Source organism: Rhea americana, unplaced genomic scaffold (assembly GCF_003343005.1).
Source record: "Rhea americana isolate MKP2758 unplaced genomic scaffold, rheAme1 scaffold_321, whole genome shotgun sequence".
NCBI lineage: Eukaryota > Metazoa > Chordata > Aves > Rheiformes > Rheidae > Rhea > Rhea americana.
In genome coordinates, this window is record NW_028186448.1 from 688,326 (window position 1) to 700,722 (window position 12,397).

Below are 12,397 nucleotides of genomic sequence, written 5' to 3' on the forward strand. Positions count from 1 at the left end.
TCCCGATTTGTCCATACTGCCAACCCAGCCCCAAGAATTGGTCATCCTCCCTGAGAAATTCACATAATTTTAGTGGGGAAACTGGCAACAAGGATAAGCACTTGCTTCACATTTTACATTGGCTGACTCAGTTTTGTACTGAACCCTCCAGAACAGAGAGAGTAAAACCCTAAAAGCAGAACGCAAGGGACACAAAGCCTATCAAACACGGAGTAGCTAAGAGCATCAGAACACACTAGTTGTGTGCCCATTTTACCCCAACTTCAACTCACCACCTGACTGCACCTGCAAAATATATAAAACATTTATAGGTACTCTCTGGTAAGAATGCAACTACTAAATCAATCAGACAAATTGTTAAGGTTGAATGCCATCCAGTGCTCAGAGCTGCCTCAGAGGAGGAGCAAGGATGAAAAAAACACTTGCTTTTTCTTAAGACTGGAATTTTGAGGACTTTTTTTTTAAAAAAAAAAAAAAAGGTCAATGTCTCCTAGACTGTTTTAAATGTGCCTAGTTTACTGAAATCTACGGCTGATGTAAACTGTTCTGTTAACACGCCTACACTGCTCAAGCCTGAAAAGAAAAAGGAGAAAAGTTCCCCCAGTTCCCATTCCTAAAGCTAGTAAATGCCTTGGAAAAGATACAATTACCTTGTCTTGCCTTTTTCCGCTTTTACAGCTCACTGTACTTGGTGAGCTGGTTTAAGTATACTAGCCAGAAGAACCATTTTGCAGATTTAAACTGCATCTTCACCTGAAAACTGCTGACAAACTCTAAGTAGTTTAGAAAATACACTCAACTCTTTATTAGAGTAAATTTATGACTAAAATAAACAAGAGACTTCACAATGCCTGTGTCCTCAAAGAGCAGTAATTCATACTTACAGGCCAACAAACAGTTTCAAACATGCATGTGTCTTCTACCTAAATTCTTTCCTAAGAAGTTTCTGCTAAACTACAGAATGAAGTTAGGAACCACTAGGAACTTCTCTTTCAATTTATGGTTTGAAAATAATCACAAAAAGGCAAACAGAAGTAAATTTCTTTAGTTCACAAGTCTTTAGAGTTTGCCTTAAGAACTAGCCAATTTACTCTGCTATTCAGATTCTCTACCCATACAAGTTTTAAGTTTGAAAGTATTTAAAATTAAAATATTTTGCAGATGAAATATGAAGATTCTTACTAAGCCAAACACTGTTTCTTGTTGAAGTTCAAGAGATGAATAAAATAAGCAACTAAAACCACAGTTAATGCCTGAAGCTACCTGTATTTTCAATGGTAAGACCACATTTTGAACATAGCTTTAAGAAGAGCTTTTCAGTGTGCAACAAACCAATGCATTTTATTCTTTAGGGTCACCATTAAACAAAACCAAAGGATACATGTCCTACAGTTCCCTAAAAATGTGGGTACTGACTATATAATGATCCTGGATTTTAAAAAGCATTATTAAAATGCTATTAACTCACAGAAAGTCATGAAGAAAGACGTATATGATTCTTCACTTATTTCAACATATAAAATCTCCCCTCTCTTTCTTTTCATAGGCTTCTGAGGCTTTATTTTTGGTTTGGCTTTTTTAAGTGTTAATAAGCAGAGAAACACGATATGAATACCATATAGAAGAGGTGTTCACTTTAAATGAAAACAATTTACATTATTTCCTCCAGGCCAGTGAAAGAATAAAAAAGGGAAAGAGACAATGCAGTAATTCCACTGGTACTTACATCCACATAAGGTTGGAGCAATTACAGCAAATACGTACAATTTGAATTATCAGAATCAAACGTGAAAAAATGTTTTACACTAGAACAATCTGAAAGCAGATGTTAACTGCCCAATAAAAAAAAAATAGTGATTTCACTTTATGAGTCAAGCAACCAGTTTTATAGAATCCATGAATTCACAATGAATTCTATTTCCATAATTATGACAACATCAGATCGTGATATGCCATAGCATTTTATAATTTTCTACATGTTTGCCCCCTGAACATGACTCCTAGAAGAAAAGTCACTGCCAGAGGAGATAATAACAGAGCTTCAAGTGATGTAAAATTAGGGGCACTGACTTCAAGGCAACAGAACTATGCAAGTTTTTGCTGTATGGAAAACTAGATGACAGCTTTTACTTTCCCTCCATCCCAAACTTCCATGATTCATACCGAAGCTGATATTTTTTGCTTCCTTTCACACTTACCACTGACCAATTCGGCAAGTATTCAAGTTTAGTGAGACTACTCAAATGGATAGATATACGTGCTTACGTATTCACGGGTCAGGACCTGTGCACAAGTGAACAAGGCAGTTTAAGAATAATTAACAAGGTACAAGTTAAACAAAACAAGCCATGTAATGTTTCAACATGGCCTAAAGAAGAAGGAATAGAGGGGATGAACAGCCATTCTTTCATGTCCCCACTTTCCCTGTGGTATTACATTTTTTTAAATCATGGCCTACTATGACTCACCCTGAACAGCTATGTGTTTTCTTAGAATGCAGAAAGCATTATTTCTTTTTGACCATGTTCTTTAAGCATTATTTTTCAAATTCAATGTATATCACATTTATCACCCTTTGTCAGAGCAGAAGTTAAGTAATAGTTCAGACATACATTACAAATAATTTTAAACCCCATACTCAGCCTTTTATAAGAAAAAAAATCTAGATAGTTTTCATCTGTCTTCATGATAACATCAGCAAAATTAAACATAACTTCTACTAGCAGAGATCTTAAAGTCAGAAGCAGTTATATTTTGACCTGTACTGGGGAAAATCTCTTGCTCCAACCCCTAAACATTTACAAAAACTGATAATTGCTTCTTACTGTAATAATATATACAATTTTAATAATAAAAAGCCTCAACACAAAATATACAGTTCACAAGTATGAGATGAAGTTTTGTAGCTGCAGCACATCGGAGAATTGTCTTGGTATTGCTCTCACACACAAAACCGGTGGCTGCAGCAGAGATCAGTTTAACAGCCCCAGTATTCAGAAGCAGCCTAACAGTGTCTTCGAGAATCTCTTTGTGATAGACACAAAGACGGATTATACCAGAGAATGAATACTTGGTAAGTTATGGGTAGTTCTCTGCTGTTCTTCCTCCTCCTCCATTTTAATTCATATTCATCTTGGCAAAATCTTAGACAGACTATTAACTAATCTAAAACAACATCACAGCTGATACAACATATAAAGCAATCAGTCAAATGAACATGTCAGTGCCATCTACTGAAGCAATAAAGAACAAGACAACCCCAGCAGGCTGTGGCTTATTATCTTCACAGCCATAATGAATAGGCAAATAGTATTAAATATAAGTACAGTATTCCACAGTCACATAGTCACATTTTGCTCTGCTTTAAGCATGAAAGGTTCCTCCTGTATGTTTGAGATGCAGAAATTAAAACAAGACAAGATTTCAAAACATTTCTCCCTCATTTTCTTTTCTTGCCAATCAACTAGTCTTTTAAAATCCTAAGCAAGTGAAACAGAACAGCAGCTAGAAATTTTTTGTATGGATTTTAAAGAAATATCGCTAACTTAGAAATGAATCAAATCACAGTGCCCAATTTATCTGAAGGCAAAAAAGGATTTCAGTTTTTTTATTTGTCCAGCAAATAAAAACAAGACAACAATCCCAGATGTTCAGCAGTCATCAGTGCTTATTTGTAGAGCATCTGTAAACACATCCACATCCCAGTACAGGAGGCTGCTGCTGCTTCCACAATTTGAAAACAAGCCAACGATCTGACCTGGCCTTCACTTTTACTGCTGGATCTGACCCAAGGTCTTCGCAGTTTTCTTATCAACAAAGAATAAGATAGAGAGATTTGCATGTCCTTTTCCTCTGCTCAACCAGTGTTCCTGTTCTGCACATAGAATAAAAATCTATACCACTAACGCTCCTTTCCTAGATGGGCAAAATGAGATGAAGAAAGGCAATAACATGAGTAGCACATTTTCAATTTCAACCGTCCATATGTCCAGCCTGCCCACTCTATCTGCCTGATACATAAGACACATAAGAAACAATTTCACTTGTTCACAAGCACTTTTTTTTTCCTTCCTGATGGAATTACTCCTTATTTGCATATCATGAATCCTGTTCTGGCTGAAAATTTTTTCTATGAATTACAGACAGTATCTGCTATTGCCCTCACCACAACAAGGTAGGAAACGAGGGACCTGATTTGCAAAATATTAGATTGTTAATTTTCTTTAACAATTTGAGATCAGCTGAAGTCCAATTCCGTAACATGTTATCTTAATAAATTATCCCACTAAGAGGTTAGAGTTCATCACATTAATGTGTCTTGAGATGAGATAACAAATGGACAAGAGACAGAAAGAGGGAAAAGTGAATTTGGTTTTGATGTCACAATCCTGTATCTCAAAAAACTGTTCCTAAACCCATCTAATTTTATTATAAATGGCAAATCATTTTCCTTCTTCACTGACTCACTCATTTCTATAGTATCCAAAACCACAGGTCCGGTAGCCAGACTATCAAAATCATCTTAAATTTTGTTGTACTCTTTTTTTGAAACTTTTGAAGTAGATTTTTTAGTCTACCTTTTTTAAAAAAAGTATTTTTATTTTCTATCATTAATATTATATTTTCTCAAAATAAAGTAATGATTGTGAGAAGGATCTTCATCCTCTCTCACATTCAGGTGTATTAACTATTCTTAGTTAAATAGATTTGCTTCTAGTCTTAGTCTGATGACAGATTAACTCATGACTGGTAGGATTATAGACTTACCTCTGGAAGTAAATCACTTTTGAATCCCGAGTTATAACTATTAGTTCTTTAAAGCTTAGCTGAACAGCTTTTGGTATGTCTTTTGTATTTTTGAAAGAATGATTAAGCATCATGAAATCCAATCTAAGGGCTCTTCCTAAAAATTCCAGTGAATAAACAGTTGATTTGATTTTTTTTTAAACACCTGCAGAATTTTACTTGGACTTTTTCCTCAAAACAATGAATAGTATTTTAAGTCTAGAATACTTGCCCTTAAAAATTTTTTTTTTTTTTTTTGAGTTTGTGTGGCTTTTAATCACATTGAAAAAAAAAACTTTGCTGTTGTCCTTGGAGAGAAAAAGCTATCCACATCAATCTGCTCCTCGCTACTCAGCATGGTGCTTTTGTTCCCTTTACATCTCTCTAGCTGCAAAAGACATGACCAATTCTATAGAGACTGAAAGTGAAGCATTTGCACAGAGCAACAAGCTAATGACTCTTCTCTACTGAAGACACCAAGTATACATTTAAGCATTGCTTATTCTTAGATGAAATATAAAATATTCCATATAATGACATATGAAATTGTAGTGCCATCAGCAACTCATTTTTTACTTTAGAGATCACTACACACAAAGCAATACAGAAGAAGCTATTAAGCAGCTATCTAAACAGGATCATTATTTCAGTTTCCTCCTTCCCCAGCATTCCCTGCAGTGACATTAGTAAGGAAAGTGAGAGGTGTCCTTTCCATATACTTTTGATTTGGGGAAGAGGGTGGAGATATTTAGCCATCAATCCCTTAGTTTCATTCGAACGGGAGCCAAGCTGGTTCAAAGAACTGCCTTAACTCATTACTTTTGCCTTCTACGTTTCCATGACAAGAGATATGGGATAGTGAGCACAGAAAGAGTTTCCCCTAAAAGGCAAAAAAGAAGACAACTCTAACTACCGAAGATGGATACTGGACGGAAAAGCTGGAGACTTCCCTCCTCCGGAAGCATGATTGCCATAATTATATGGTTTAGTTGCACCCTGACGAGCTACAGATAACAGGTCTTCTAGGGTTCCCAGCCCATACTGTAAACCACTGATCTATACCCCAGCCAGATGATAGCTTTTATTATTATTATTTAATAAAGGACAAATCAAGTTTTGGTTAATTCATCATTAAGAACTCCCTAGCTCTTACTAAAGTAGCTGCAATTTTCAAATTGGAACATACCATTTCTCACTTTTCCTTCACGACTGGAAAAAAAATAAAAATCCAAAAGTTGACATTTTTATTTAGTTCTAGCAACACATCTATATGCACACACACATTAATATATAGACGTACATATACTAGAGAAACTAGTGTCCATACTTCAGAGGATTAAACCCATTTTCACCTGTTCTGAGGTCCTGTTAACAAACAAATCTTAAAGCACTACAGATTTCTGCCATCTTCAGGCGGAGATGTTTGCTATTCCCCTGTAATCATTCTGCCAGGCTTTCTCCTGTAAAGCTCTCATTCTGTGCTATGCCAATATGCGATAAGGGTCTTGAAATTTTGGAAAAATGGACCCAAAGTAGCAACTTCCTCTGCTTTGTACTTAAGGTCTGTGACTACTTCCTTCAACAAACAAGCTCGTTCAAGATAGCTTCACCGTTAAGGCTTTGGTTTGCCTTTTTACATCAGCTCTTAGACCTACTCCTCCACCTAGAAAGCCTAACAACTACTGGGAAGTATAGAAAACCAGGGTGATGATAAAAGCAAACCCCAGTTAGTCACACATTACCTCCTGATTTAACTGAATTATACAAATTTGCATGCGGGGGGGGGGAAGGCATGCTAAACTGTATTTGCTAAAGTGCATGTTATGAAAAAATTATTTGCTCTTATAGACCATAGCTCAATATTTATGTAGATAATGCTCAAGCTAGAAGTCAGCCACAAATCTATACAATTTTCTTAATACACATGGCACTTGTTTTTCAGTTGGAATGCTTTTAACACGCAACATAATGTGAAATTCTAAACTAGCTAAAACTAGTTGGTAAAGTTAGCTTCAGAACTAATCAAGAGAACAACCCTATACCACCACATCCAAAGAATGAAAGGATTTAATATACAATACAGTTTTACTGTTTGAATAAAAGGAAAGCACATTTGCCTTGAACTTTTTGGAATAGATTCAGTGTTAGAGCTATTGATCCTTTCCAGGAGCCTGGGGAACAAAGCAATAGTAGGACAGAAACACAAGCCAGCATTGACTGCCCTTCTTAAGACACTCTTAGTAATTCTAACTAAAAGCTACTTGTCACTTCATCTGCATATCCACCTATACAGGCTGCAAAGATCCTTATTCCATACCATTTTTATTTAGAGTTCAAAACCTTGAATTGTCTTCAGAGGCTTTTCATTGCCTGTGAGAGAGAGAGAATGTAATTATAGGACAGTATTTCTTAATCAAATCTAAGCCGCCCACTGAAAGTGAATGGGAAAATATGGTTGCAAGGCAATGCTTCTCAATCAAATGGACGGATTTGCCTTTCAAAGTGAATAAGGGAATGTGGCTGTGGTCACCATTTCTTAATCAGCTCAGCTGATGTCCTATAGAAGGTCTCAATGGAAGAACACAGCTGTGGCCCATAACTCTTGACTTGATCTTCCATGGTTTGACTGAAAAGACTGAAAAGAACATAAATGCACTAAAGCTTTTCTCCACTAAATTGGTTCTTTCAAAACCGTCACTGGGTTCACCCAGAGAAAAAAAAAACTTTCCTTTTCAGCACACTTGGTTAGAGCTTGGATATAAAAGTTCTCATTATATATACACTACAGACTGAGGTTTACTATAATACATCAAACTATTATTATTTTCACTTGAAGATATAGTATGTTATTTATCAATTCCAATTTTCTACAGAGATTCCTATGTCTGAATAGGTGTTTTTTCTTTAGTTAAAGCACCTTTTTGCATCTCAGTTAGGAAAGTTATGAAACACCCAAAAAGCATAGTTTCAGTCAGATTTTTTTAAGATTGTATTTGTTACACTAAATACATATCAAATGCACTCATACCAGCTCTGAGCTATCAGATCCATACATTTCAAATTTCTGTCTGCATTTGAAAATATGGTTGAATTTAGCAAGACAAGAAAGAGAGCATGTGTGCGTTGTGGGGAGAAAAGAAGATAAACTGAAAAGAGGTTCTGTGTTTTAAATAGCTGTATATATTTTTCTTCTACTTTTTCACTAAAGGTCTTAAAAGGTCAGACTTTTGCGTGAATTACATCATAATTTCTTCATCAAGGAAACTTAGCTAGTAAGTCTTCTTCAAAACATCTTTTACAGTGAAGGTGTGCCCCCAACAAGTTTGCCATTTTCTCAGTTTTCACCACCATGATCTTTGACTGCGGTGGATAGGAGGTGTCATGGTCACTATATGCTCATTACCACCTAGTGAGCAAAAGCTGATTAACAACAGGTAGCACAAAGCAGCCAAGTTTATTTTGGTGCCACCTATTCTATGTGGAGTAAAGATAGTAAATCACTTGGTAACACTGTAGCAAAAGGTACAGTTTTCCTTCAAAAACAACAGAATGCAGCACAATAGAATGCACTCTAATTTGCATTTTGCTCTACATTGTGTGATATGAAATACTGCAAATACACAAATAGCTATACACAAAGCATTTAAAACTTAAATCACTGGGACACTTGCAAACATAAGAATCTCCAAATCTGTTTTTACCTACTTTCCCTTTAATCTTTCACCTACTTTCACTTCAATCTTTTTTGTTTCAGTAATGCATCATAGCTGCTCCACAGCACTGCTGCCAGTTACACGAAGCCCACATGCGAGGGCTGCAATTCAGTAGCTTACAAGCTACATATGACTCAGGAGACTTGCATTAACCATCTTTGATCTAAACTGTTATAAAAACAAAAGTGACAGGAGTTAGCATTAGCACATGCAGAGATATGAACATGCAACCAGCACATTGTCATCTGTAAACTGAATTTTAAAAATGTATTTGCTTCTGTTAAAGAATTAGTTGAAGTTGCTTAGCACTGCTTATGCGCTCCAGTGCAATAATTCACTAAGGTTTTCATACTGATGAGGATAGTCTTCCATTCACTAGGAACGGGGTGTGTGCTTTTTTCTGTACAACATACCGGCATCAACTCAACAGTCTGTTCATTGTGGTTAAGTGTTTAGGAAAGGTGAAGTGTCAATACACAAAGTGATTAACAATAGACCGCTTAGACCAGAACATCTCTAAAGGTTTCATCACCCAAAAGGGGGGCGAGGGGGGGAATCCTTGATGAAATATTCAGGATGAAAACCACAAAGGTGGTTAAACAAAGTGAGAAACTTTCAATGTCTCATCCACCAGAGAGAATCCTTGTAAAGAATTTACGCTCAGTATTAAAGTATCAGGTAAACTATCTTTCAGAGTGTATAAGACAATACAGCTCAAATTAAGCTGTTGCTAATGAGCTGGTATATTTTCCTCTCCCATTTAATCTCAATTACTGTACAGGAAAAGTCTCCAAACATCTCAATATCTTTCTATTCATTTCTAAAGAACATTAAAAAAAAAAAAAGCCTTAGTTTGCTTTTGACTCATAGTTTAGGTCAGCTTCAGAAAAACTTTTACACCCCGCCCCCAAAAAAAATAGATACAAAGGGATTCATACATATCTCACAGGAGGGAAGCTGAATTTTGTATTTCCATGCTGGCTGTCTAGCTATTCTAACTCTATCAGCTAATATCTTCTAATGCCTGAGAAAACAACTAAATTTCACTTAGATGCCCAACAAAAGTCCTAAGAAATTTCAATGTAGGAATGGCTATTAAGAGAGAGAAAAAAAAATACAACAGCTCAATAAAAATAGGATCATAAAGGCCCACTCAGGCATTTATACCACCTTTGCCATTAGTGACAGTATTTCTTGCAGCTCATTCTTAGATGCTCAAACAGTAATTATTAAGAAACAATTAGCAAATAAGTGCATTTTAGCCCTGAAGAAAAAAGCTGTAATGCTTGATGAGGACAGAGATGAATTCCAAACACACAAACATCAAATGAAGGCTTATCATAGTGGGAAGAAATCTACTACAGCAAGAAACTGAACTCAAGAGCTCTACATCCAGAAGCAGAAGGCTATTTACCAAGCTAAAACTGACTCTTCTTTTTTGTCAGTAGCATTCCTATGATCAGCAACATAACATAGAAAAGATGTAGCCTGTGCAAAGGCCTCTCCCCTTGAGTTCACCAATGCAAGTACTATTCAGACCAAGTGTTGTTTCATTTTGCAAGCCACAGCACATGAGGCTTATTCACGATTTATCCATTCTTACAGGCCTCCAACATGTCTTGTCAACCACAACGTTTTGTACATGTAATCTGAATCTCCACAATAACTGCAGTGACAGATTCATTAGCAACAATTAATCTTCATATACAAAACAGACGAGTAAATCTGCAATGTTAAGTTACTAGTTTTAACACTCTATAAAGCACTGCATACATGACTATTGTTGAGCCATGATCCTGTATAAGTAATTCAAAACAAACAGAACTTGCACAAGACCAAGAAATACTCCAGACCCGAAATTTCAAAACATCTTTTTCACTGGAAGTCAAATAGCATTAACCCTAAGAACGATTAGGACGAAAATAAACAAGTGTTTACAATTTGCAGCATCACGTTTGAAAGCCTGTCTAACTCAGAGACATTAAATACTGTTCACGGTTGGCATGTAATTGTCATATACTTGCACCTATGCTATTTTCAAAGCAATTAAAAAACACCACAAGATTTTGTTGCCCCTTCTTTTTAAATCACACCAGTATGTTTGACAACTGTTAAACAACAGCAATCGCCAAATTCAGCTAGTCAAACATAGCAGCAAAAATTCAGTGAGGAACACCAGCATTGTATTTACAGCTAGCTGCATGCAGGGTGCGTTTCCAACCACTGCTATAGGAGTTGCACTTATTTATGCCCAGGGTGAGTTTAATCCGTACCTTTCATGGAGAATTCTTATTTTCATGACTCCATTCGTTCACTAACTTATCTGCTTTCATCTTCTCTGTCCCACTCCCAATCCTCACTGTTCAATTCTTCCTATCTCCATTCTCACATCTCATTTGTGCTGTTTCCTTTTCTCAAGAAGTACCTCAGATCTCTTACCTACCAACTGTCCCCATTCCTACTTCCCCCCGACACCTTTTTTTCCTGATTCCAATCTCACCTCCATCACACCTTTTAATCTGCGCTCCTTACTTTTTTTGCCTTGTTCACAGGAGAACAATTCATGCTGCTTTAGGAGAAGCTCCTGATGAAGTCAATTAGAATTTTTCTCAGCTAAGGGGTAAGCAGTGCATATCAGATCTTTCACTGCATGCTCACCGGGTTCTAGCAAGCAGCATCTCTGAAGCAGCACTATATAAAAGGACCAAATTTTGCAAAATTGCACCCAAGATAGCTCAGCAACTTCAACGGATAGCAGGATCCTTCTCTGATTAAAACTACAAGTGAAAAGTAAAGATTCGTTTCACCTACATGTTTTAAAATAACTAGGCATTTTCATTGTATCTGTCAACATTCTTCCACTAACTATATTTGGAGATTAGGAGTTACTCTGATGTACAAATCATACTTGTTTTTGCTGTGCTCTATTTCATGTAACACTCTTAGCAGGTACGTTTCTTGAGATTAGCAGCTTTTCTAGGATTTACTCATGTTTGTATGGGTTCATACACACAAGCAGTTATCGGGGGGAGGGAGAGACAGGGAAGAGCATTTGCAGGAGGAAATTCAGATTACTGTCATTCCACTTGCCTTGAATTATATTTTAAAAGCAATTTAAAAGTCTACTTTTCTTCTCGAGGCTGATACTAACAATCAAGAGATTTAAACACAAGGTGCCCTCAGTCTCTTCCAACCCCCATAAATTTCTGTCTTTGGGAAGATACAGGCAGCATTGGAAAAGGCATAGAAAAAAAAAAAGCTTCAAAAAAAAAAAAAAAAAGGAAAAAGAAATAATCAGTATAATCAGTTAACACTGATGCTTCTAAACTCATTTTTCTTTCTTCCACTCTTCCTCCTCTCTACCCTACTCTGCCATTCCAAAACACATTCACGTTTTCAAGCAATTTTTTTAATCAGAAAAAAAAATGCCTTGCTCTCCACCACCATAAACAGTAAAAACCGTGCTAAATAACCGCAATTTGCGGAATTCACGTCAAAACCCACAACTCGCAGGGGTTTCACCAAGATCGCGGGCAGGATAAGACCCCCCCCCCCGCCCCGAGAGGCCAGCTATGCCATCCCCTTCGCAGCACCGGCTCCCTCTCCGGTCCCGAGGCTTTGGCCAAACGCTCACACTTATTTTACCTACCCAAACCGATAACGCGCTGCCTGGAGGGGGGGATGGAGGGGGGGGGTGCGGGCGCGCTGCCGGACCACCCCAGATCCGCCGAGCAGCCCCGCAAGGAGCAGGGAGCGCCGGCAGCAGCGCCGGGCCGGTCCCCCCGCGCCGCACAAAGGGGAAGTTGCGGAGCGGGCGGCGAGGGCCGAGGGCAGCGCGGGGCTCCCGCCCGCAGACAAAGGCGGCCGCGCCGCGGCCCCCGGCCGGCGCCCGCCGAGGA

The 12,397-nt window shown here is 37.5% G+C and overlaps 1 protein-coding gene across 4 annotated transcripts in view; it reads right to left on the minus strand.

Moving 5' to 3' along the window:
- The window catches only part of USP49 (ubiquitin specific peptidase 49), a 37,173-nt gene that overhangs the window by 23,517 nt on the left and 1,259 nt on the right, over positions 1–12,397 (minus strand). The window contains exon 1 of one of the 4 annotated variants that reach the window (XM_085310639.1): positions 12,148–12,164. The exons of the other annotated variants lie outside the window; for them this stretch is intronic. The gene's annotated coding sequence lies outside the window, so the exon portion shown is untranslated. Of the gene's footprint in view, positions 1–12,147; positions 12,165–12,397 lie in introns of those variants that run through there. 4 annotated transcript variants of the gene reach the window in all.